Here is a 22,141-nt window from a genome sequence, read left to right as displayed (position 1 = left end):
AAATTTTTCCATATGGGTTCAGCTGTCTCATTATTACCATTTGTAAGTGACTATTCAGATAGTTTCTTCTCATCTTCAAATCATGCTATTTCAAATGTCCTTTTTTTTTTTAACTTAATGGTTCCCCATAAGAAGTTTGGTGTATTTGAGGACCCTACCTACAATTTCACTTGCTGCATATCAACCCCATACTAACTGTGTGCCTCTGGACAAGTTTCTTTACCTTTTAAAATTACAGTTTCCTCATTTTTAAAATAGAGACAATACTGATTTCTTAAAGTTTGTGTTAGAATTGAACGAGCTAGGGTATGTAATATGCTGAATGATGCCAGACACACAGAATTGGTCAGTAAAGGGTCCCCATTGCCAATGTTCCTATTATTGAACTCCATCCAGTTTGGAATCAGTTACCTTTGCCCAGTAGCACTGTTTGTACATATCTGCTTTTATAATTATTAGTTGAGTTAATTTTTTATGGGGGATGTGAAAAAGGGTGATTGAGCATAGGTTATTCAGTTTAAACTAATGAATTTTTTTTTTTTTATGGGCTGACCATCTGTCAGGGAAGTGGCAGAAGGCATTCCAATAGAACTGAGTTGAATTAAATTAGGAGATAAAAGTAATAATAATGGCTTTCCTCCAAATGAGATCTCAAAATCTGTCTGTTTTTTCCTAGCTCCACTGTTAGCACTTTGATCGAAGCTACCTACATCTGGACTCCTAACCACCTAATGGGTCTCCTATTTCCATTGTCCCCTAATCCAATTTTTATAGAAAATCAGAGTGATCATTTTATTATTCAAGTCAGGTCACTTCACCAAATCCCTTCTACACTCCCAACTGTGAAAAAAAAAAACAACTGATAAAATAAAAATGGATAACTTGGCCGGCAGTCCCAGTATCATCGGGCCTCTTGCTTTTCTTTCCAACCCATATCTCTCCAAACCTTCTTTCCTAGGGCTCTAAACAGGCCTCCATGTCCTTTCTCGTCTTAGAGATATATTCTGTCTGCCAAAGGGTGCTTCCTATAACCATCACCTGGCAAGGTCACCCTTGTGTCAAGTTTTAGCTTAGGCTCTGCAGCGAGGCAGAGGTCTGACGCCTCTATTAACTGTCCCCAGTGATCTCATTGCATTCTGTGTCTGTATTACTCTGATTCCAGTTTATAATGGTCCATTTGTTGTGGTGGTTTCTTATGAAACTACTCACCATTGTATAACTAGAACTCAACTCAGTGGTTTGATGAATGAAGAAAGTTTCAAACTACAAACTACAAAAGATGTGTATTGATGTGTATTATCCAATTTGGGCTCATGGCATCCTTGTAAGAAAGGCACATGCTGGACCAACTCAAATGTATACGTGAGGAATCTAAAGCTCACTTTGGTAGAGGCTTGGAAATGGAAGAACTGGGTCTTAATCTCAGAATTTTCATGCCAAGTCCAGGACTCTTTCATCTCCAGTACTGTGCATCCCAGACACTCTATCATGGTCTAGATACTCCTTGTATATTGTTTGTCTGGGATGGGTCACTTTTCATGAAGCATTTGAGCAAGCATTCTCATTGCATTCATATCATCTGCCAAACACTGTCCTGGGCACATTCCAGGCCTTTTCTCATCCAGTCTGTCTCAGGATGCTGTAAAGTATTGTATGTATCAGCATACGTACAATATGGGCTGCCATTGCAAACTATCACAAACTGGATAGTTTAAAACTATAGACATTTCTTATCCCCCAGTTCTTGAGTCAGAAAGCCCCAAATCAGGGTGTCAGCAGGACCATGCTCCCTCTGAAACCTGTAGGGAAATTCTTCCTTGCCTCTTCCTACCTTCTGGTGGTTTGTTAGCCATCTTTGGGCATTCCTTGGATTGTAGCTGTGCCACTCCCCTCTCTGCCTGCATCATGTCAAGATGTTCTTCTCATGTGCCTCCACAGCACTTTCCCTTTGTTCAAAATTTCTATACGGATAGCAGCCCTACTAGATTAGGGCCCACCCTAATGACCTCCCTTAACTTGATTCCATCTGCAAAGACTCTATTTATAAGTTAACTCACATTCGCAGGTGCCAGGAAATAGATGTTTAACATACCGTATTTTGGGTGAGGGGGACCCAATTCAACCCATACCCTTACAGTTCCATATCTTTAGCAGGTACATATCCCATTCCCTTTTCACAAATGGGTCCGTAGTCTCTGTAACATACCCCAAGGCTTCACAGCTTGTAATTGGCAATGTGAAGCTCAAATACAGTTCAGGATTCACAAGTCTATGTTTGGCTTTTGGACCAGATCGATGGACCAGTTTCCAAGCTTCTAAAATCAAAGCTTGGTCAGGTAGATCCAGTTAGCTTTGGAAAAAAGCAAAGCAGGGTGCATATTCTTTATGCAAAGTGAGCTTGGTTAGGAGGGGCAGAACTTTAAAGTGCCTGAGTGTGTGTTTTATAACTATCCCTGCATGCAGAAGCAGAGATGTGTTCCTCCCTTGCCCTACTCTCCCACATTTAGAATAAAGTGTCTGATATTCTTTTAAAGGGAGACAAGACATTCTTCATTTTAATTGGGGGGGAAAGTTCATTATGAAGTCTTCTTTCTCCGAATAGTTCCCTAAAGTTGGATGTAGTGTCTACATTGTTTTCATTCTCTTCTCTTCCCAGGAATCATTACCAGCCCTGGTTGGTGATTTATAATCACATTCCCAACAAATTCCACTGTTGTTAATGACTACTTATTTTTCTATACAAATGGTTTTTGCTCTCCTTCCTGAGGACAATTAACTAAGAAACTGGTCATAAATTACTGATAATGATCAGTTTGTCAGAGATGATTGTCGAACGGAGCCATCTTCCATAGTAATTAGATAAAGTTTCTTTAATTGCTGATAACAGCAAACTGTGGTTATTTTTTTTCCTTTTTTTTTTTTTTTTTTTTAGATTCTCACTCATGACATCTTCCTGGAAGTCAGGAATAATAACTTTTTTTTTCTTCTTCTTCACCTGAAGGAGGGGAGATGGAAGAAACATTCATCATTTACAGGCTTCCAGAAATATAATAAATGTGACAGCTTTTCACAGTTTCAAATGCGACAACTGATCTTTCTAAAGCAGAGATCAGAGAAAACCTTCTCTGGGACACATTTCTTTTAGGCAGGAAGCAGGGGTCCTTCCTGGTCATGTTTGATTTTTTTTTCCTCAGGATCACATCTCTCATATTTGCATCTAAACCTTGGCCTTAAAATGTGACTTCTTTGAACTCTGGAAGGGAATGGTATTTAATTCACAGGGTTTCTCACTGTTAGGATGCTGATTAAACCCCAGCCTATTTTTGTATGTCAGGCTCTGGTGGACCCTTAGCTGGGAAATAAAGAGGAGAGCTACCACAATGTATAGAGACAGGATGGTGTCTTTAATCACAGGTCTTATTATCTATTAGCTTATTAATATGCTCAATCAGAATATTCATTGGTGTAGAAGTACGAGGACCTACTATTAACATTCTATAAAGGATATACATATTTTACACAGTGAAGGGTGGTTTACATTTAATCCAGTTTAATATATCAGTTGACTGACATTCCTTGAACATTGTTAGTCTTGGGTCCTGCAATACTTTATAATCTCCTTCAGTTTCATAACTGTTTCTTGTTTTTTGGAGATTTTTTTTTTAGTTTGTTTTATTTTTGGTTTTGTTTTTTGGTTTTTGGGGTTTTTGTTTGATTTTGCTAGATGGCAACAACTGTCAAGCAAGCTTTGGTGTCTGAGACTATCTGAATCATTCTGGCAGTTTAGAAAACAGTGTGGTGTTAACAGAGATGAGGATTCCAAAGGGGTTCTTAATAACAAAGAAACTGGGGAAGTGTATCACATCTCTTTAAGCTCACTAGGTTTTATTATGAGAAGGAGAGCTACAACCAGCTCAGAATTATAATGTTATGTTACAGGATATTTAGGCACTGATTTCATCAGGATTCCTCCACTTTCACATGAAAAAAATAAAGACACACACATGCACATCAAATATATTTAAGAAAACTTAAAGTGTGGGTTATGGAACTAGGCAACACAAAAGGTAGGCTTCAGGTGTGGCTGAGTCTCAAGCTTTAATGATGTCACAAGGACTCTAATTCTCTCTTAGATCTGCTTGCCATCTTATATCAGGGTTCACTGGGCTTCTACTATATGCGTCCTCTGAGAAGTTATCACCTTTTGGAGGATACCTCAAAAATCCTAGGGAAGGCTCTGATTGGCCAATTTGAATCATATGCCTGCTACTGAGCAAATCCCTGAACTATAAGACTGGGATCTTATTATTTTTTTTAATTTTTTAATGTTTTTATTTATTTTTGAAGGAGAGAGAGAGAGAGAGAGCGCGCACACGCGCATGAGCAGGGGAGGAGCAGAGAGAGAGGGAGACACAGAATCTGAAGCAGGCTCCAGGATCCGAGCTGCCAGCACAGAGCCTGGTGCAGGGCTCAAATCTACGAACTGTGAGATCATGACCTGAGCCGAAGTCGGACGCTTAACCAACTGAGCCACGGAGGCACCCCAAGACTGGGATCTTCTGATTGATTGGTCTTAAGTCTCATTCCATAGGGATGAGGCAGGGGGTGGTGGTGGGATGTAGAGCACCACCTAAACTATATAAATAAATATAAAGTAGGATAAAGATGGTTCCCCAAAGTAAAGGATTTGGGGTAGATCAGACAATAAAACAAATAAAGTTAAATAAAGGGACCCTCTCATTCACTCTTTTGCAGTCAGCCAAGTGTTGCCCAGTTGTTTGCTCTGCTTGCCAAGTTTTATCTGCTTTTCGTGGGAGAGTAGATTTTCTGGCACTTCCTGAACATTGCCCTAATAGAGGTGACAGTTTCAAGCCCACCGTAAAAGTCTAGTGTATACTAAATGACTCAACCTAAAATACTTTTCTGAAATGTTTCCACACTAAAACTGTTCTCTTTGTCCTGCCTGGATCCCCTCTTCCCTTGCCATCCCCCACCCAACCCATCTCTGACTGTTTCCTCATGATTTTTTTTTCCTAGCAAGGGCCCAAGCCAATTTCCTCTTCCTCTATGTTCCCATTGGAACTTGTATCTTTCTTATAATACCTAGAATGTTCAAGTTTTAATTTTAGTTCTTAAGAATCCATTTCTTTCTTTGGAAACAGGGTACCATTTTGTAGTTTCCTTTTAATAACTTCCATGATTGGTAGCACAGTGCCTGGTTCCACATAGGGATATAATTCTGGTGAATTTTTCTGGACAAGACTAATTGAGGAAGTAAGCACTTGGGCCACTCCATTAGCATTTGGGTTTAGCTGTGTTTTACTATGGGCATGTGAAAGTGGGCATTAAGTAATCATTTGGAGGAATACAGGAGGACAGCCCACTGCTGTAAGAGAAGTAGGGGAAGGTTGTTTTTGTTGAGGGACCCATGGGAATTTGCCTCACCTGGCCTCATTTTACATGGTAATTGCTCTGAGTTCTAAGTTATAGGAGGACAAGTTCATCTCTCTATGATTAACACAAATCAAGGGTCCTTTTTGCATGTCCATGTAGATATGGCCCAAACCAGAAAAAAACTCCTTTTCATTCATTCATCAAATTTTATAGAGTACCTAGTATGTTCTGGGGATATGTGATGATAAATATACATAGCTCTTGCCCTCATGCTTGGAAGTTGATTGCCTGGGGTCCAGTCTGTGGCTTTCTGTGGGATTACTCTCTGTGGGATTTCAGACTATCTATTTAACAACCCTATACTTAGGACCACCTGGGTGGCTCAATCAGTTAAGCATCCAACTCTTGATTTTATCTCAGGTCATGATTTCACGGTTTGTGGGTTTGAACCCCAGGTTGGGCTCTATGCTGAGAGCACAGAATCTTAGGATTCTCTCTCTCCCTCTCTCTCTGACCTCCCCTGCTTATTCATATTCTCTCTCTCTCTCTCTCTCTAAATAAGCATTTAAAAAAACATTGGAAAACAAACAAATAACTGTACACTTAAATTGTCTTATCTATAAAATGGGGGCAGATAGCTACTTCACGGAGCTATTGTAAGGATTAAAGGAGCTACTACTTGTATAATGTCCAACACATAGTGAGTGTTCATCAAGCAACGGCTATTACTTATTGACTCATGAGGCCTACAAGCTGATGGAACAGACATTAATCAAATGATCATACTCAAAATATAAATTTTGACATAATCTGAAGAAGAGTTGTTTAATATTATGAACACTTACAGCATACGATTCTTTAAGACTTGCCTGGCAATGCATAATTAATCTATCTGTCTATAAGATCATCTGCAGATTAGAAGCAAAATGTACAATTTATCAATTTTTGATGATTGCTAATAAGGCAGTAGTTATATGTGGCTGAAATGGTCCTTAGCCAACCTGGATTTCAGTGCTGCTATGATTATCAATGGTATTAGGTCTCATATTCTGCCAAGATAATTCTTCTCTCTCAGTTCTTTGGCCATTTTGGAAGGGGAGAAGCTTTTAGCTTAATGTCCTTCAGAATCCTATCTAATCCTTAAAAGACCGGGGAAGTGTGTGTCTTCTGGACTTCAAAAGGGTTTTCTTCTCCTTTTCCAGTCATTTCCACTTTCTACTCAATTTGGAGTATCCATCAATTCAACCAAGGGAGGCAAGGAAAAATATCCATGCCATTTCTGCTTGGTACCATTGATTGTGCTTTAGAAGTCACTTTATTACTCACCACTTCTTGTTGGCGCAGTGGGGTTCATGTTATGGCCAAGCTATTCCAGTGTTTGGAAAAGGTAGAACACATTCAATCAGTTTGGTTCCTTTGAAAATCTTACTTTAAGTTGGATTAGACCAGTGATGAAAATGGTGACAGTGTTTAAAGGAGAGGAGCCCTTTTACTGTAAAAGGAAAACTCTACAATTAATATCAAGGAGACATTCAGAGCAACAGATAATAGCCCAGCATCTGGGCTCCGACAGATCTAGTCTGCCATGGCTGAAACCTTGGGCTAGTTTATTCATTTATCTGAAACTTAGTAATGCTATCTCCAAAATGGAAACAATTATTGACAATGGATTTTTAATGGATTTCAAAAATAAATTTTAATGGATTAATACATTTTAAAGTGAATTTTTAAATCCATTTTTGTTGGCTTTTCCCTGATTGAAGGAGATACTACCTGTAAAATAGAAGATTGTCTGGTATATGGTAATTACTGATTAAATAATAGTCATTGTCCCAGTGTTGTATCCATTGATGACTATGATAAACAAGAACTCTTGAAGAATTTTGAGGTTTGATGAGTGATTCTTTTACCTTCTAAATTTTTAGCCCTTAGAAAAGAGAAGAAATCAAATGTTTTTGTTCCCCTTGTCACAAAAATTTAGTTATATGGTATATGTTCATATATGTGTATATACTTTTTTTTTACTTACAATGTATATAGAATACATATACACACAAAACTGTGTAGTTATAGCATATGTAATATATTTAATATAGGCTAATATAGAGTATATTTAGATATGTTATATTATTAATATATGTATTATAAAGTATGTCTAGTGCTATATTCTGTTTTATGCTATACAAAATATGACAAAATAAGTAATATGTTGTTAGTTGATACATATTTTTTCTATCTCTGTTGGACTCTTTTTCCAATTAAAAATAAGGAATTATTAGTATGCTGTTTGTTCAGCTTTTGTTTCATTATCATAAACTTCACTTTGCAATCCAGCTAGACTTGAAAGGGACCCATGGAACTGCAACAGGAGCACAAAGATTACAGGAGATTTTGATCCAAAGGGGGTGCTCTCCCGAGCTACAGAAGGAATGATCTGGTAGTTAAGATAAAACACAAGTCAGATTTATTAGGTTTGTCCACACTCAGCAGTGGTCATCTTCTTGCTGGTCTTGCCATTCTTGGACCCAAAGTGCTCCATGGCTTTCACGGTGTCCGTGCCCTCCTTCACCTTGCCAAACACGATGTGCTTGCCATCCAACCACTCAGTTTTGACAGTGCAGATGAAAAACTGGGAACCGTTTGTCTTGGGTCCAGCATTTTCCATGGACAGGATGCCAGGACATATATACTTCAGGATGAAATTCTCATCATCAAATTTCTCCCTATAGATGGACTTGCTGCCAGTGCCATTATGTCATGTGAAGTCACCACCCTGGCACATAAATCCTGGAATAATCCTGTGAAAGCAGGAAACTTTGTAACCATTTCTGTTCTCCCCAGTGCTCAGAGCATGAAAGTTCTCTGCTGTTTTTGGAACTTTGTCTGCAAACAGCTCAAAGGAGACATGGCCTAAGGGTTCACCGTCCTCAGCAATGTCAAAAAACACGGTGGAGTTGACCATGGCTTTGCCGTGCCTGCGGTTCTGGGGTGGCGGTGTCTGCAAAGATTTCTTTTTTTTTTTTTTTAAAGAAAAAGCATCAGCTACCCCCACGTTCTCTGAGGGTTGATTTTTACTGTTATTTATTTTGACAATTTAGTGGCAGTGACTTACAGTCACAGCCAAAGCCTTGCTGTGTAATCCTTTGGAAATGTCCCTAGGTAACAAGATGTGCCCAGTGGTCATAGAAGTCAGTTCTGTTAAATAGGGAGGATTTTATCTGTCTGAATAAATATTTCCGGGGCTCCCCTCGCTCTGTGGATTTGAGATGTGCACAGGCAAGAAGGGTCATTGCCATAAATCAATAGTTTCTGTGAAGCCACAGATTTAGAGCTGACAGCGGCTCTTTGGTTGAAATAAAGATTGTGATGTGCAGGCATAGGCGACAACTGCTGGGAATAATGTGTGGAGTTGACAGGACTATTTTGTGAACATATATCAAGTGTGGATAGGAAAAGTAATTTTTGCTCATTTTGAGATAAGTTAACTAATTGATATCGGCACGAAAGGAAAGACAGAGCTACCTGGTAGAAATTGATGCCATGTACGTCCTTCCATATATGCACATATACCTTACACCCACCACCGCAAACCCACTGTGTCCTTCAAGTCTCAGCTCAAGGGCTAAGTCCCATATCGTGTGTTACTTATCTTTATGCTACTCACAAGTTGCTGTGGAGGTAGTAGGAACGGATAATGTCTCCAAGGAAAGGTGGATTGAAAAGAAAAACAAGGATTTACCTTAAGAAAGGATCGCTTGAGTGAATGGAAGAAGAGAGAAAGACACTAAGAAGATTGTCAGGAAGGTAGCAAGTGAACCGGGTCAGGACATTTTCATAAAAGGTAGAGAGATTGCATGGAAACAGCAACTGTGGATGGTGCCGAGTACTGTAATGCATCTGAGGATTAATGAGAATTCTTAGACTTACATTCCAGTGGATCTCTTTTCTGTATTTTATGAAATTTTGTACCTAAATCATTCTCAATAATTAAGTGTGAACTCCCTGAGAGCAGGTACCAGATTATATTCATTTTAGGAGCTTCAGGGTGTGGTAGCCATTTTAGGGATCAATACATGTGCTTTGAAAGTATGAATAGGTGATGGGGCACCTGGGTGGCTCAGTCGGTTAAGTGTCCGACTTTGGCTCAGGTCATGATCTCATGGTGTGTGGGTTCATGCCCCGCATTGGGCTCTGTGCTGACAGCTCAGAGCCTGGAGCCTGTTTCGGATTCTGTGTCTCCCTCTGTCTCTGCCCCTCTCCTACTTACGCTCTGTCTCCCTCTGTCTCAAAAATAAATAAACATAAAAAAAAAAAAAAAGAAAGTATGAATACATGAATAAGTGGATGAGTGGATGCTGACCTTAATATAGCAGTTTAATATCTGGGTAAAATTAAAATTATGAAGTGTTAAAGAAGTGATTTGATTTTGGTAAAACAGAGCATATGTGGTAGCTCTAGGAGCTCAAAAAATAAAATCCTCTTATTCCTGGATGGAGTAAGAACTGAGAAAGTAGCACAGCAGAGAGGAAAAAGGAAATAAACAAACTTCTTTCACTTAGCCTGATGTTTCCAAGGTTCTGATCATATTCATATGAAATGTCCACAGTAGGTCAATCTACAGAGGTGGAAAGAAGGTAGATTAGTGCCAGGGGCTGGGAGGGAGAGAGTGATAGGAAGTGAGCGCATGCTATAGGGGCTTCCTTGTGGGGTGATAAAAAAAATGTTCTCAAATTAAATTGTGATGATAATTGCACAAGTCTGTGAACATACTAAAAATTATTGAATTGTTCACTTTGAATAGGTGAATTTTATGGTGTGCGAATATATCTCAATGAAGCTATTATTTTTAAAACAGCAATAACAAAGTGTTTTTATTAATGAAATAAATGAAATACATTTTATTAATGAAATCTAAAATTAAAATGTATGACCAAATGAGTTTCCTTACGGTCTCCAAATTTGTTGAGACTTATCTAGCAGTCGTTGACAGAGTAGGCCCCTAGAGCCCCTTCCTGTGTTTTCTCCCTTTTCACAGCTTCTCTGCATACTCCCTAGTCTTATGGCTGAGAAAGAGGACCAGAGTGTACCCTTTCTGCCCACTGGGGAATTGAAAAAAGAGCTAAGGAGACTGAATTGAGCGTGCCTAGTTTTTTTTTCCCCCCAGAGTAACCAGTCAAATAAACCATTCCTTCTTAGGGGTGGAAGAATGAGGAATTATGGAAAGACCTGGAATATTACCCTCAGGGAGTTCTTTCACATGGAACTGTAGGGAGAAGGGAAAAAATATGTGCCATCCTCCCCGCACCTTACCCTCTTTATGTCTAGTAATGACCTCAAAAATAACAACTGTAGTGGTTATCAGTTTTTAAAAAAATAATAACTTGGGTTTGAATAAGATCTGAATCTAAGGCAGGTACCACGAGGAACAAACTGTTCGGGAAGAAGGAAGAATGGATCAAAGCCAATGCCTCTAAACTTCCACACTGCCCCCCTTATGCCAGGCACTTTGCTGTGCCAAGGACCACTCACTTTGGCTCTAAACTTTAAGAATAATCTCTGTGTCTGCATGACTTTTTACAGCCCTCAAGAGTTTTCATAGACTTAACCTTCTCATAATAGTATCAAGAGAGCTGTGATACAATATATTTACCTTCTTTAGGAGGTCCACTTATTATGATCGTCCTGTCATTTCTACCATAAATACTTTTTGAAAATTTAGAGTCCCTGGGGATCAGAGGATGTTCTCTTCATTGCATATCAGCCAAGATCCATGTGTGTAAAAGGCTTCTCTTGAATTAATTTTCTCTCACTGAAATCCTGTCTGTGGGGCATAATTAGTTATAACCCATCGATGCAAGTGGTATGATAATGGAATGAAATATGGTATAAAATATGGACTATGACTCAATGATAGGCCAAAGCCCCATTCTTCACATATTGAAGGACATCACCCCATCTAGAGCGTGTGTGTGTGTGCATATGTATCTGTAGTTGCATAGACTAGACACGTGGGTATATTTACATTCACATTAGACACTTGCCTCTTCCAAGTGCCTAGAGCAGTGTCTAATTCTTAGTAGGTTCATGTTACATATTGGCTGCATAAAGGTTTGGGGTCATAGATATTCAGTATATAATCCACTCTATTAACTCAGGCATTACTGGATGAAAGGCTTCTTCATTGAAACCAGCTACTTTTTGGTCCTGGCAATATTATTCTTACTTTGAGGCTTTAGCGCATTTTGAGGGTAGTGAAACTTCCCATGGCTTTCAGAAGTATAATTTAAATCTTTTATCCCTCCAGAACTCAGGACATTTAATTTATCATGATTCATAAAAGACCAGTAATAAACCCTGTCTTTATTTAAACATGGGCACATTGACTTCCCTTTGTAGGAATCGGGTGCTCCTTATCTGCATTTCTCTATCTGCTTATCGTGGATCCTGCATGTGTACAAAAAGCCATCTTTGTCAGTCAGGGGGAGATTTTATTAACTAAAGGTTCATTTGTTCTTCAAGTGACACTATCTCTTTGGAATTACCAGATGTTGTTCAAACTGTGCCGTCTCGCCTTTTATTCTGATGATGGCAAATGTTGGACGTGGTGAATAAATATTGGGCACTGTCCTCGGTCATCTTAAATAAATGTGATAAAATGAAAACATGTCGCTGCCGAGGTCTCATTTGTTCCCAGGAAGTCCACAGCACATTAAGGCTTGCGGACAATGAAAGGCAAATCAGCCATTCACTGGGTGTTCCATTATGAGATGTTCTTGTCACTTTCCTGATTCCATTTTAGATTAATATATAGGGAGAGATAAGATGGCATGCATTTAAATGATGACATGGTACCATCACAGAATTGTTTTGTTATAATTGCACAATATAGACAATTACATATATTGCAGTGGTCTTTTCCTCGAAATTTGCATTTAAAAGAAAAAGTGGCAGAAAATGAATTAATGGGAAATTTCTTAGGACTTGGGTCCATCGGGGCTTATATTCATGCAGGTGTTGTATTTTGACCCCTCCTTGCTCCTGTGTCAAGACGGGTTGACTGTCTTTTGAGGAGGAGGAAGAGTAGGGAAGATTTCACTTAACTGGATGATCACAGAGCTAGATTTTGTCATTCATTGTTGAATCATGTATTAAATATTTATAATATAAAAGAAGTGGGAAAGAGCAATCTGTCAAAACAGACATTTTGGAATCACCATGCCCTTCTTTTGTGGGTGATGTGTGACACCCATGAATTAAGATTAAAAATAGGATATAAAAAAGAGTCTTTGCTTTCACAGTGGGGGGAAAAGCTTATGAATGCTTTGATAATAATTGTTAATAATTATACTCAAATCGTATCACATCAAGAAATTGAGATGTGAACCACACTGGGGCACTAAGATTTCACAGTAACAGCCACAGTTTTTTCTAATTTATTACATTGTCATCAATCTTGTGATTTAAAATCCTTTTACACAGTCTCCAGTAATATAGGGAATTATTAAAAGTTGGTGACTGTTGTTCAGGAATGTTGAAAGAAACAAAGTGTTTCTGGGGATGTTGCTGGAGTCCTTTTGAAAGGGTAGTTAGGTATCGCTGATTAATTCCCATTCTGTGTCTGATGAAATAGAGAAGGAGAAAAGTTTCTCTTCTACCAAGCGTCTCATTGCAAACAGCAGCCCAGGAGTTGCATAAGCATTTTCCTTATTCGGTGTAAATTGATTTGGTGTGAAAAATCTCAGACGGTTCCATTTCAAGGCAATGTTTTATTTGGTGATGCAGGACAAATGTAGAGCTAAGTAGATTTGTAGGCTAATTTATTGGGCATTTTAATATTGTGTGTTCTCCACATCCGTGTGGTAAATACCTCGCTAATGCTTCCTTGGCCGTGTACTGCTCATGGCATGACCGACTCATCTTAATTAAATTCCTGCCTGAAACAACCTTATTTCTGCTCATGGGATACATTGCTGTCACTGTGAGACATTTTCTAGGACAATTGAGATATATTTTCCACAATTGGAGCCTTTTTTCTCTCTTTTTTTTATGCTCTAAGTATTAGTCATTTGAATTAATATTAAGTTATTATGTACTCCAAATGAGTGCTTTACAAATCTTTCAAAACATGCCTTCTGCCAGGAGGGCTGGGGAGCATGTGATAGAGGTGGAGAATGTACAGGTGTGTTGGGTTAGTGTTGGGTGAAAGGACTTCATGTGTCTGGTCCCCACCTCCCGTGGTTGGAATGCAAGGAGAGGCAGCAAATTGAGAAAGAAAAGGGCCTTGTGCTGCTGCCTCTGGTCTCCTCACTGAGGTAATTGCAGTATCATCTTCTCTTTTAAGGAAGAGGAGGAGAGTTTGTCCTCAACTATGCACTTTCTAGGTAACATGGACTTCTTGTTCAGGAAACGGGAAGCTTCTTGAATTCTGTAATTTGAGTTGCCTGCCATGTTAGGAGGACTCCGGGAAATCAGCTGTTTCATTCAGAACTTCATCGTGACCTTCAAAAGTTTGGCCTGCAAATTGACACAGGGCTTTCGGCGTTTGTCCTGGGAACGTGCAGCTGTCCTGTCAATGTCTAGGAAAATTGTGCCTTATAACCCAAAATGGCTAATTAAACAAAACAAATGAAAACAAAATGCCAAAGCCATGGTATATTCATTCTTCATTCATTCTTTCTCTGTTTCCCTCTCCTAGGTGAAGAACAGGCTTCAGTGAACAGAACATGGTTTCCCCTTTCTATTAAATCTTCAAGCCCACTAGCTCATGTGCTACAGCCACGTTGCGAACACATCAAGCTTTTCCCGATTGGGGCATTGGGCACGTTCTGTTCCTTCTGCCCCTCTCATTTACTTCTTACTTCTCATTTCAATTTCAGCTCAAAAGTGCCACTTCTGGTTAAGCCTTTCCTGGAATTCCCACCTTACCCCAACTCCAGCTCCCTAGGATAGATGAAAATTGATTTGCGTGTGATCTCATAGCAATTTATATGTTTCTTCTACTCTTATATATGCATATATTTGTATATGTGTATGTATATCTGTATGTGTGTATATATGTATGTATGTATGTGTGTGTTTGTGTGTGTGTATTTTGAGCACCTTCTGTGTACCAGGCATTCATCTTCACATGAGGGACCCATCACTGAGACACATGTTCAAGCCCTCATGGAGCCTACATTCTAGTGGGGCACAAAGACCATGAAAAGTGCATATAAATAAGAAAGTCATTGTAGAAGGTGACAAGTATTATGGTAAAAGGAAAAAGGGAAAAGGATAGGAAGAAACAGAGAATAGGAGTGGAAGAATCAAAGTTTTAAATGAAGGGGGAGGGGAATCAGGATGGGCCTCATTGTAAAGGTGACATTTTAGCAAAGACTAGAAGGTGAAGGAGTGAGCTCTGTGGTTTTTTGATGAAAGAACATTTCAGGCAGAACAAACAGTCAAAACAAAAAAAAAACCCCTAAGGCTTGAGTGTACCCCTGGTTTCAGTGAACAACAAGAGGGTCAGGGAGACTGGAGCAGAAAATATTAGGGAGGGAAGGCGTTGAGTTGTGGGGTGGGGGCAAATATCATGTAGGACTTGTAAGTAATTAGAGACTGTGACTTTTACTGGAGTAAAATAAAGACTTAATTTATATTTTAAACAGAGAATTTGGGCTTCTACATTGAAAATATATTCTAATGGCCTTAATACAGTTTGTAGTCATAGACCATAGGCTCCAGGAAGGCTGGAGTGGTATCTGTTTTGCTGTTCACCGAAACCCCAGGATCAAGCCCAGTGCTTGGCACATTGTTGTCCAATAAATATTTAATGTGAAAGAATAAAATGAGTACAAGGCACATCAAGATGATGTAATTGGAGTCCATCCCTCAGAGGCAGGTATTGTAGACAGCTTATGTGCAGATTTCAAGCTCAGCATCTAATTTTATCCATCCATTTAATGACTACTTCAATAACCCCCAACCAAAGGTTTAATTATCCACCTAATTGTTGCTATATGCAACTGTTCTTAATTAGTCCTGTTTTAATTTGCAATATATGAACTTTGATATTTCTATCAAAAAGAAATCTGATGCTAGTTTGGGAGACTTTCCTCCTTAAAATGAACATGCCTCATGCCCAAGCAAATGACTGGAAAGTATCCCTGTGGTTCACCAGGGTAATGATTCATGGGGCAGGGGCTATACATGGCAGACTAGAATGTTACACTCTAGTGGGTAAACAATCCATGTTTTAGAATTAGTATGCATCCATTCCAAAATACATATTTACCTGGTAGTCTATAACTGTTCAGCAGAACTGTTACAGTCTAGTAAGTAAATAACATGTTTTTCAAAATTAGAATGTGTACCAAATGTGAATTTACCCAATAGTCTGTAACAATTCTGAAGAAACCTTCCCAGTCTTTAGTCTATCAGGCTAACTTAATGTTGTGGTTTTAAGGATGTTTTGATTACGGGCATAGTGTAAAAGAAGATGTATGATTTTTAGAAGATTGAGGGGTTGTCATGTAGCACAAACCAATTTTAGGGGAAAATTTTAATCTGGTTGCAGACTCTTCTTCGTATTTCTTTTCCCTTTCTCTCCTTTGTTTCTCTGTGTTGTTCCTTTCTTTTCTTCCTCCTCCTCCTCTTTCTTTTTAATATGCAAGCTCCTGGAAGACTGAATGCTAATGACACCACAGTGAATTTTTAAATAATTTAATTCTTAGTAACATAATATGGCTTTGTAAGTGATTAGCGTACAGACTTCTGAACATGTATAGGGGCCAGTATTCTTGTTGCTAATCTCATAGACATAAATTCAAAAGTTGGGTTCTGGTAAACAGTTTTTATGAAAGTATCAGTTAATTAGTATACCTCACTACTGTAGGTAAGCCAAGCAAAAGACAATCATATTTACATCAAAAACCATCTAGATATATTGGACAAGAATGATTTTTGTAGAGATAGCTGTGAGGCCATGTCAGTGCTATGAGGCATTGAGTTTTCACTGGGATGTTATTAAATTTCCATTATAACAGATGTTCAGCCTGCTGTTGGCTATAGAAATAGAGAGTTTGACTCCTAGTTCAAAGTAGTTCATGGATGTGTAAAATTGTATGCAAAAGCTGTTGCTCTGGAACCAAATGATCAGGGCATTAGCTGTCTGAACTTCAGTGAGTAAGCTAACTGCTTTAAAACTCGATTGCCTTATCTGTGAAATGGGTATGACATTAGTACCCACTTCATAAGGTTCCTTTGAATGAGATAGTATCCGTTAGTCATTTACCTTTCTTCACATCACATACTGAATATTTAATGACCATCATCAATAATTACCTATAATAATCACATAGGTCAGCTCTACCTTCCATGTGGGATAGAGCAGGTAATAGGAGTTGCAGGGTTAACACAACCCAGATCTCCAAGTATTTGGCTGGGAAGTTAATGAAGAGGCCAGGCGTGTAATTGGATGTTTCACTAATAGGTTATAAGTGGTTGTGCAAGTTTCTAAACAGCCTGCATGCTCTAATAAATACCTTCGTTTGACAAGTGAGAAAGCAACCATGGATCAGGAACTCCTTACTTGGACCATGTGAAATAGTCATTTATGAAATACCCTTTAAAACTCCTTGGAGGTTCATATTCTACAAAAGTTGCCTTTTTTTTACATCTAATTGAAAACATTGCTGCAAGTTGAGTAGTCTGCATAAACTACTATACGCCTTGAATTTTTTCTTTCGTGACTGTGACTATTTTGTAAGGCAGAGCACCATGGACTCAGCCTCTGTAACCCCCACATGGGTCCTTTCCTCTGTGTGATGTACCTTCTTTGAGGCTCGCTGCAGTATTCATCGTGAGTTTGATGTCGTCTGCACAATTAGATGAGAGGATCCAGGAAAGGCATGGACTCTGTATACTGATTTAATGCTTTTCTCTAGACCCTAGCACAGTACCTAATGCACAAGTGATATGCAAGAAATCGTTGTGTTGTATTCTTTCATGACTGACTGGCTAGGTTAATTCTGCAGAGTCTATGACACTGTGCCACTTTCCAAACAACAGTCTCAGCATCCTTTGTAACATACAGGAGTTTTAGAACCGTTGTCTGTTGACATTACCAGTTTAGAACGTTTTTTGAGACCTTACTGTGGGCTATGCTTCTGGCATTACTCTAAATACTCCCCATCATTATTTCTTGGAGTGCTCATCATAATCCATTTATGCCTATCCTATTATTACCCCCCTTCATCAGAGGAGAAACTGGGATTTAGAAAGAACCACCCCCGCCCCCCGTCCCCCGCCCCCACCCAGATCAGATGGCTAGTAAGTGATGAGCTGGGGGTCAAAATAGCCAGCATGACCCTAAAGCCTAGAGTTCCCAACTTCTCTTCTTCCTTTCCTTCCAAGGGGAAAAAATATTGTAAGGGGTAAGTAAATAAGATGTTTTTTGAGAGGTGTCCTCAAAAAACAAATGGCAAGTGAGATTTAGATACATTGAAGTGTCCTGTACATTTCTGGGAAGCAGTCTAATAATTGCACATACTATATGGAAGTGACTTCATAGTACTTTCCATAGACATCTCTTCTTTCTGGAGGAGTTAAGATCGGATGCCGGGATACAAGTAATGTAGTCTTTTGGGAAATAAACACAATCCTAAATGCAATCGTGGTGCTAATAAGGATCCCGATCATATGTTTCGAGGTTTCAGTGTGGCTGCGGTCCTATATTTATATGAAGAGACTCCAGTGAAATGATTAATGGGGTTTTCACAGAGTGAAGAATCTGCAATTATTTCTATCACCAAAAATGTAACCCTGCTGCAGGCAAAAAGTGAAGTTAAATCACATTTCTCCAATTCAGTCTTCAAAATACGCCTCAGATCTTTTACGCGTCTATCTCTGTGTTCACTGTCTTTCATCCAGGCCACAGTGATCTTTTGCTGTGATATCTTGGTAGCTAACATCACTGTCTTTTGTATATTTATTCTCTTCAAGCCTTTCTCAGAGTGGAGCTAAAATGCTCTTTAGTAAACAAACCTGATGCTGTCACCCCACCTCCAGTGGCTCTGCATTCCCCTTCAGATAAATCCAACATGTCTAGCGTGATTTCAAGGGCTTTCAGGAGCAGTCTCCTGCCTTCCTCCAGCTGCATTGCTCTCTATGCCACCCATAACACACCACGCTTGGCAGCCTTCAGTTGTTCTCAGTGTCTTTGTCTCTCTCATCTCCAGCCATTTGCACCCCCTGCCCAGCACGCTTTGCCTCTTCTTGCTTTGTTTTGTCTCTACTGCCTCCCCAGAAGCCCCCTCTGGCCACGTCTAGCCACCCCCTCCCCATACATTGCTCCTTATCCCTTCTGTGTGTGCTCATAGCACTCATTGCTCATTGCTCTAGCTTCCTTAGTCTTCTGTGGAAAGACAGTAAGCTTGGTGAGGGTAAGAACCCTCACATCATTGTGAATGAGGGAATGGAATGGCACCAAAACTCAAGAGAGTCTTCTGAAAAGCGTTATTTACACGTCAAACACATCCTAGTGTTTTAAATGAAAATGTGTGGGGCATTTGCCTATCCACAGTGCTGAGGAAAATGCAAAGTAAGCACTTGCTTTTGAAAGTCCAAAGGCATTTGCAAAAGGGGAAAGGAAGAACTGAAAGCCGAAAATTGCTCCTTATAGAAAAGGCATAATGCAAAATAGCCAGAGCCCCCCAAGATGTCAGATAACTTCGTCTCTGACTTTTGCTGGAAGGCTCGCCTGGGGAAAGGGGGCCTAGAAAGATTAGTAGCTAAATGAGGATATCCGTCAGGATAGGGCAGATCACTCTCTAGTGACACACAACCCCAACTTGCTTGGCTCCAAAGGACAGTTGTTAAAATTGTTTGTTTCTCATGCATTCTCTAGGTCTGCTGTGGGCTGACTGGGAGTGCTGCTCTGTTTTCTCCCTTACTTGGGGTCACGGGCTCCGCTTCCATTCTTCTACAATTACTGGGACAAGGAAAGGACAAGGTCAATTGCACACTGGTTCTTAAAGCTTCTATCCCAAAGTGACGTGTGTCACCTCTGTTCACATTGCATTAGCCAAAGCAAGACACTTGCCTGCACCTAAATTCAAGCAGGCAAGGCAGTTCAGTCTCTTGTTCTGCCCTGAAGGAGAAGCAGAAGTTTTTAGTGAACAGCAACTAAGATCTCCTCCCACAGCATCATGGGGAATAGCTACACCTGATCACCTGTCAATCCCCCAGCATTGTCATACCAGAAGCAATGCCTTTTAGGATGTGCACTGACAGTATTTTCATTCTCATCTGTGTAAATTTTTGTGGCTAGACATCCTGACAATGTCTAATTTGACATTTTTCTCAATTTTCCTTTGCCCTGGTCCCCAGACTGAGATGTTGGATCCCTCAATCAAAAGAGACTTTCTCAATTAATGGGCAATTAATTTTTTAGTTTCAAACCACAGGCTGCTTCTTTTTTGAGTATTAGTTGAAACATTTTTGTGCCAAAATATCGTTTTATTTTGTGTCTTGTCATTTTCTTTAGAAGGTATCACGGGTAGGTCCCTGTTTTGACTCTCTTCTTACTCTCCCCATTACCCCCTTCCCCGCTGGCTGGATCAGTACGCATCCCATTTGTCATCCGTACTGTTTTCACTGCACTCATCTGCATGGAAAGCGGGATCTGTGTTTGACAAGCATGCTTACCCTTTGCTTACTGTTTTAATAAAAATTTCTATCACCGTTTTTATCTACAGTAGCAGTCGAGGCACTATTTGATATCGAGATGCTAGATTTCATAGACTTTGAAATATTTTCCCCATATCTTTTTTGGCAAGTCTTTGAACATAGACTACAAAAAATTGACATGTCGGAGATGAATTTGCAGACTCTAAGTTAAGTAATGACTACCTGTCCCAGTTTAAATTGTGTTCTAGGATTGAAACATTATATTACACAGTCAAATCATTGAAATTAATGGTCAGACTGTTCTATAACTGAGTTAGTTTCCCTTGAGATTGATACTCTATTAAATCAGCAGGCTGTCCAAATTTCCCTGCAGTGCCTTTGGTTTGGGGGATAGGATTGCCCCAGCCTTGGTGATTTCAAAGCTGGGCCAAAGTAGTCGCACTATTTTTAAATGGGGTACAGTGAGTGGCGGCCTCTCAAATTTCAAGTTTCTTTCATATATAGAACCTTACTTTATTCTCTTTAGCTTGTGAGGGACATTATTTTTGTATTGAGTATACAGATAGGAGACATAAGACCCCAATGTTAGGTGTCATGCCAGAGATGATGTAACTACTTCAGAGACCAAGCTACTTGGGCTTTTCTTTCCAGATCTCTTCTTGGCTGGGATTTTCTCATTATCCAGGCCTTTTCTCAAATATCCCTCTTCAGGGAGGCCCTTCTTGACTACTGTATCCAGAGTAACACAGTCATCCCTTATTTCAGTGTTCTGTATTATTTGTATAGTAACATTTCCTGGTTTTTTTCTTATTTGTATCTACTTACTTATTTCCAGTGTCTATCCACTAGAATACAAGGAAGGAGACCTTGGGTTTTTTTTTTCCTTAAAAAATTTTTTTAATAATGTTTACTTATTTTGAGGAGAGAGGGAGACACAGAATCTGACACAGGCTCCAGGCTCTGACGTGACAGCTCAGAGCCTGACATGGGGCTTGAACTCAGAAACCATGAGATGATGGCCTGAGCCAAAGTCTGATGCTTAACCTCCTGAGCCACCTAGGCACCCTCTCAGAAATGGATTTTGGATTAAGATATCTAACTGAGCTGCCCTGTGTAAAGGAATGAATTAAGCATGGAGGGCTTCATGAACAAACCCTACTATTTACAGTCCTTGAAAGCTCAACTTTGCAGGTAATAGCATGTATTAGTTATCTAATGCTGCATAACAAATTACTCCCAAGATGAGTTTCTTAAAACAGCAAGTATTTATTATCCCACATTGTTTCTGAAGGTGAGGAACTTGGGAGTGGCTTAGCTGGGTGTTTCTGGCTCAGGGACCCTCCTTCCTCAGGTTGTTGTTAAGCTGTCAGCAGGGGTAGCAATTACATTAAGGCTGGAGGATCCGCTTCCTAGTTCACTCATGTGGATGTTGGCAGGTCTCAGTTCCTTGCCACATGGGCCTCTCTGCATGATTAGTAGAGTGTCCTGGTGACTTGGCAGCTGGCCTTCCCCAGAGTGAGTGTTGAGAGAGAAAGGCAGCGATGGGGAGGTGGGGGGGGGGGGAGGAAAAGAGGGAGGAAAGGGGAGAATGAAAGAAAAAGAGAGAGGGAGGCTCTAAAATAGAAGTCAATGTTTTGTAACCCAATCTCAGAGTGACATATCATCACTTCTGCTGTGTTCTGCAAGCAGACCAGCCGTGATACAATGTGAGGTACAGGAGTGTGGATGCCATGAGGTGGCGATCCTCAGGGGCCATTGTGGAGACTGGAAGCATATACCTTATTCAGTTTCCCAGAACAGAGGTGTGGATTGAACTTGCATCTCAGAATACCAGAAGTCTTTGCCCTACTTTCTTTTCCATCCCAGGACCCATTTGGGTGGGTGGTTTGGTTACTGAGATGAACTCTTAAAGTACAATAATTAAGAACCCAGATTCTCATGTCAGCAGCCCAACTTTGAACACTGTGCCTGCCTCTTGATATTCCTTGTGAACAGGGGATCTCCTTTATGCTTCTGTGACTCAGTATTCTCTGCTATAAAATGGGGATAGTATCAGCAGCCACCTTCTAGGGTTGTGAAG

The 22,141-nt window shown here is 39.8% G+C and overlaps 1 protein-coding gene and 1 pseudogene across 16 annotated transcripts in view; one reads left to right on the top strand and one right to left on the bottom strand.

Moving 5' to 3' along the window:
• RBFOX1 (RNA binding fox-1 homolog 1) overlaps nt 1–22,141 on the top strand; it is a 1,530,248-nt gene that overhangs the window by 510,281 nt on the left and 997,826 nt on the right. The window lies entirely within an intron of this gene.
• On the bottom strand, nt 7,862–8,356 carry LOC102951460 (annotated as a pseudogene).

This window comes from Panthera tigris, chromosome E3 (assembly GCF_018350195.1).
Source record: "Panthera tigris isolate Pti1 chromosome E3, P.tigris_Pti1_mat1.1, whole genome shotgun sequence".
In the NCBI taxonomy this organism is placed as follows: domain Eukaryota; kingdom Metazoa; phylum Chordata; class Mammalia; order Carnivora; family Felidae; genus Panthera; species Panthera tigris.
The sequence above is the reverse complement of the archived record's forward strand: the minus strand, read 5'-3'. Positions and strand labels throughout refer to the sequence as shown.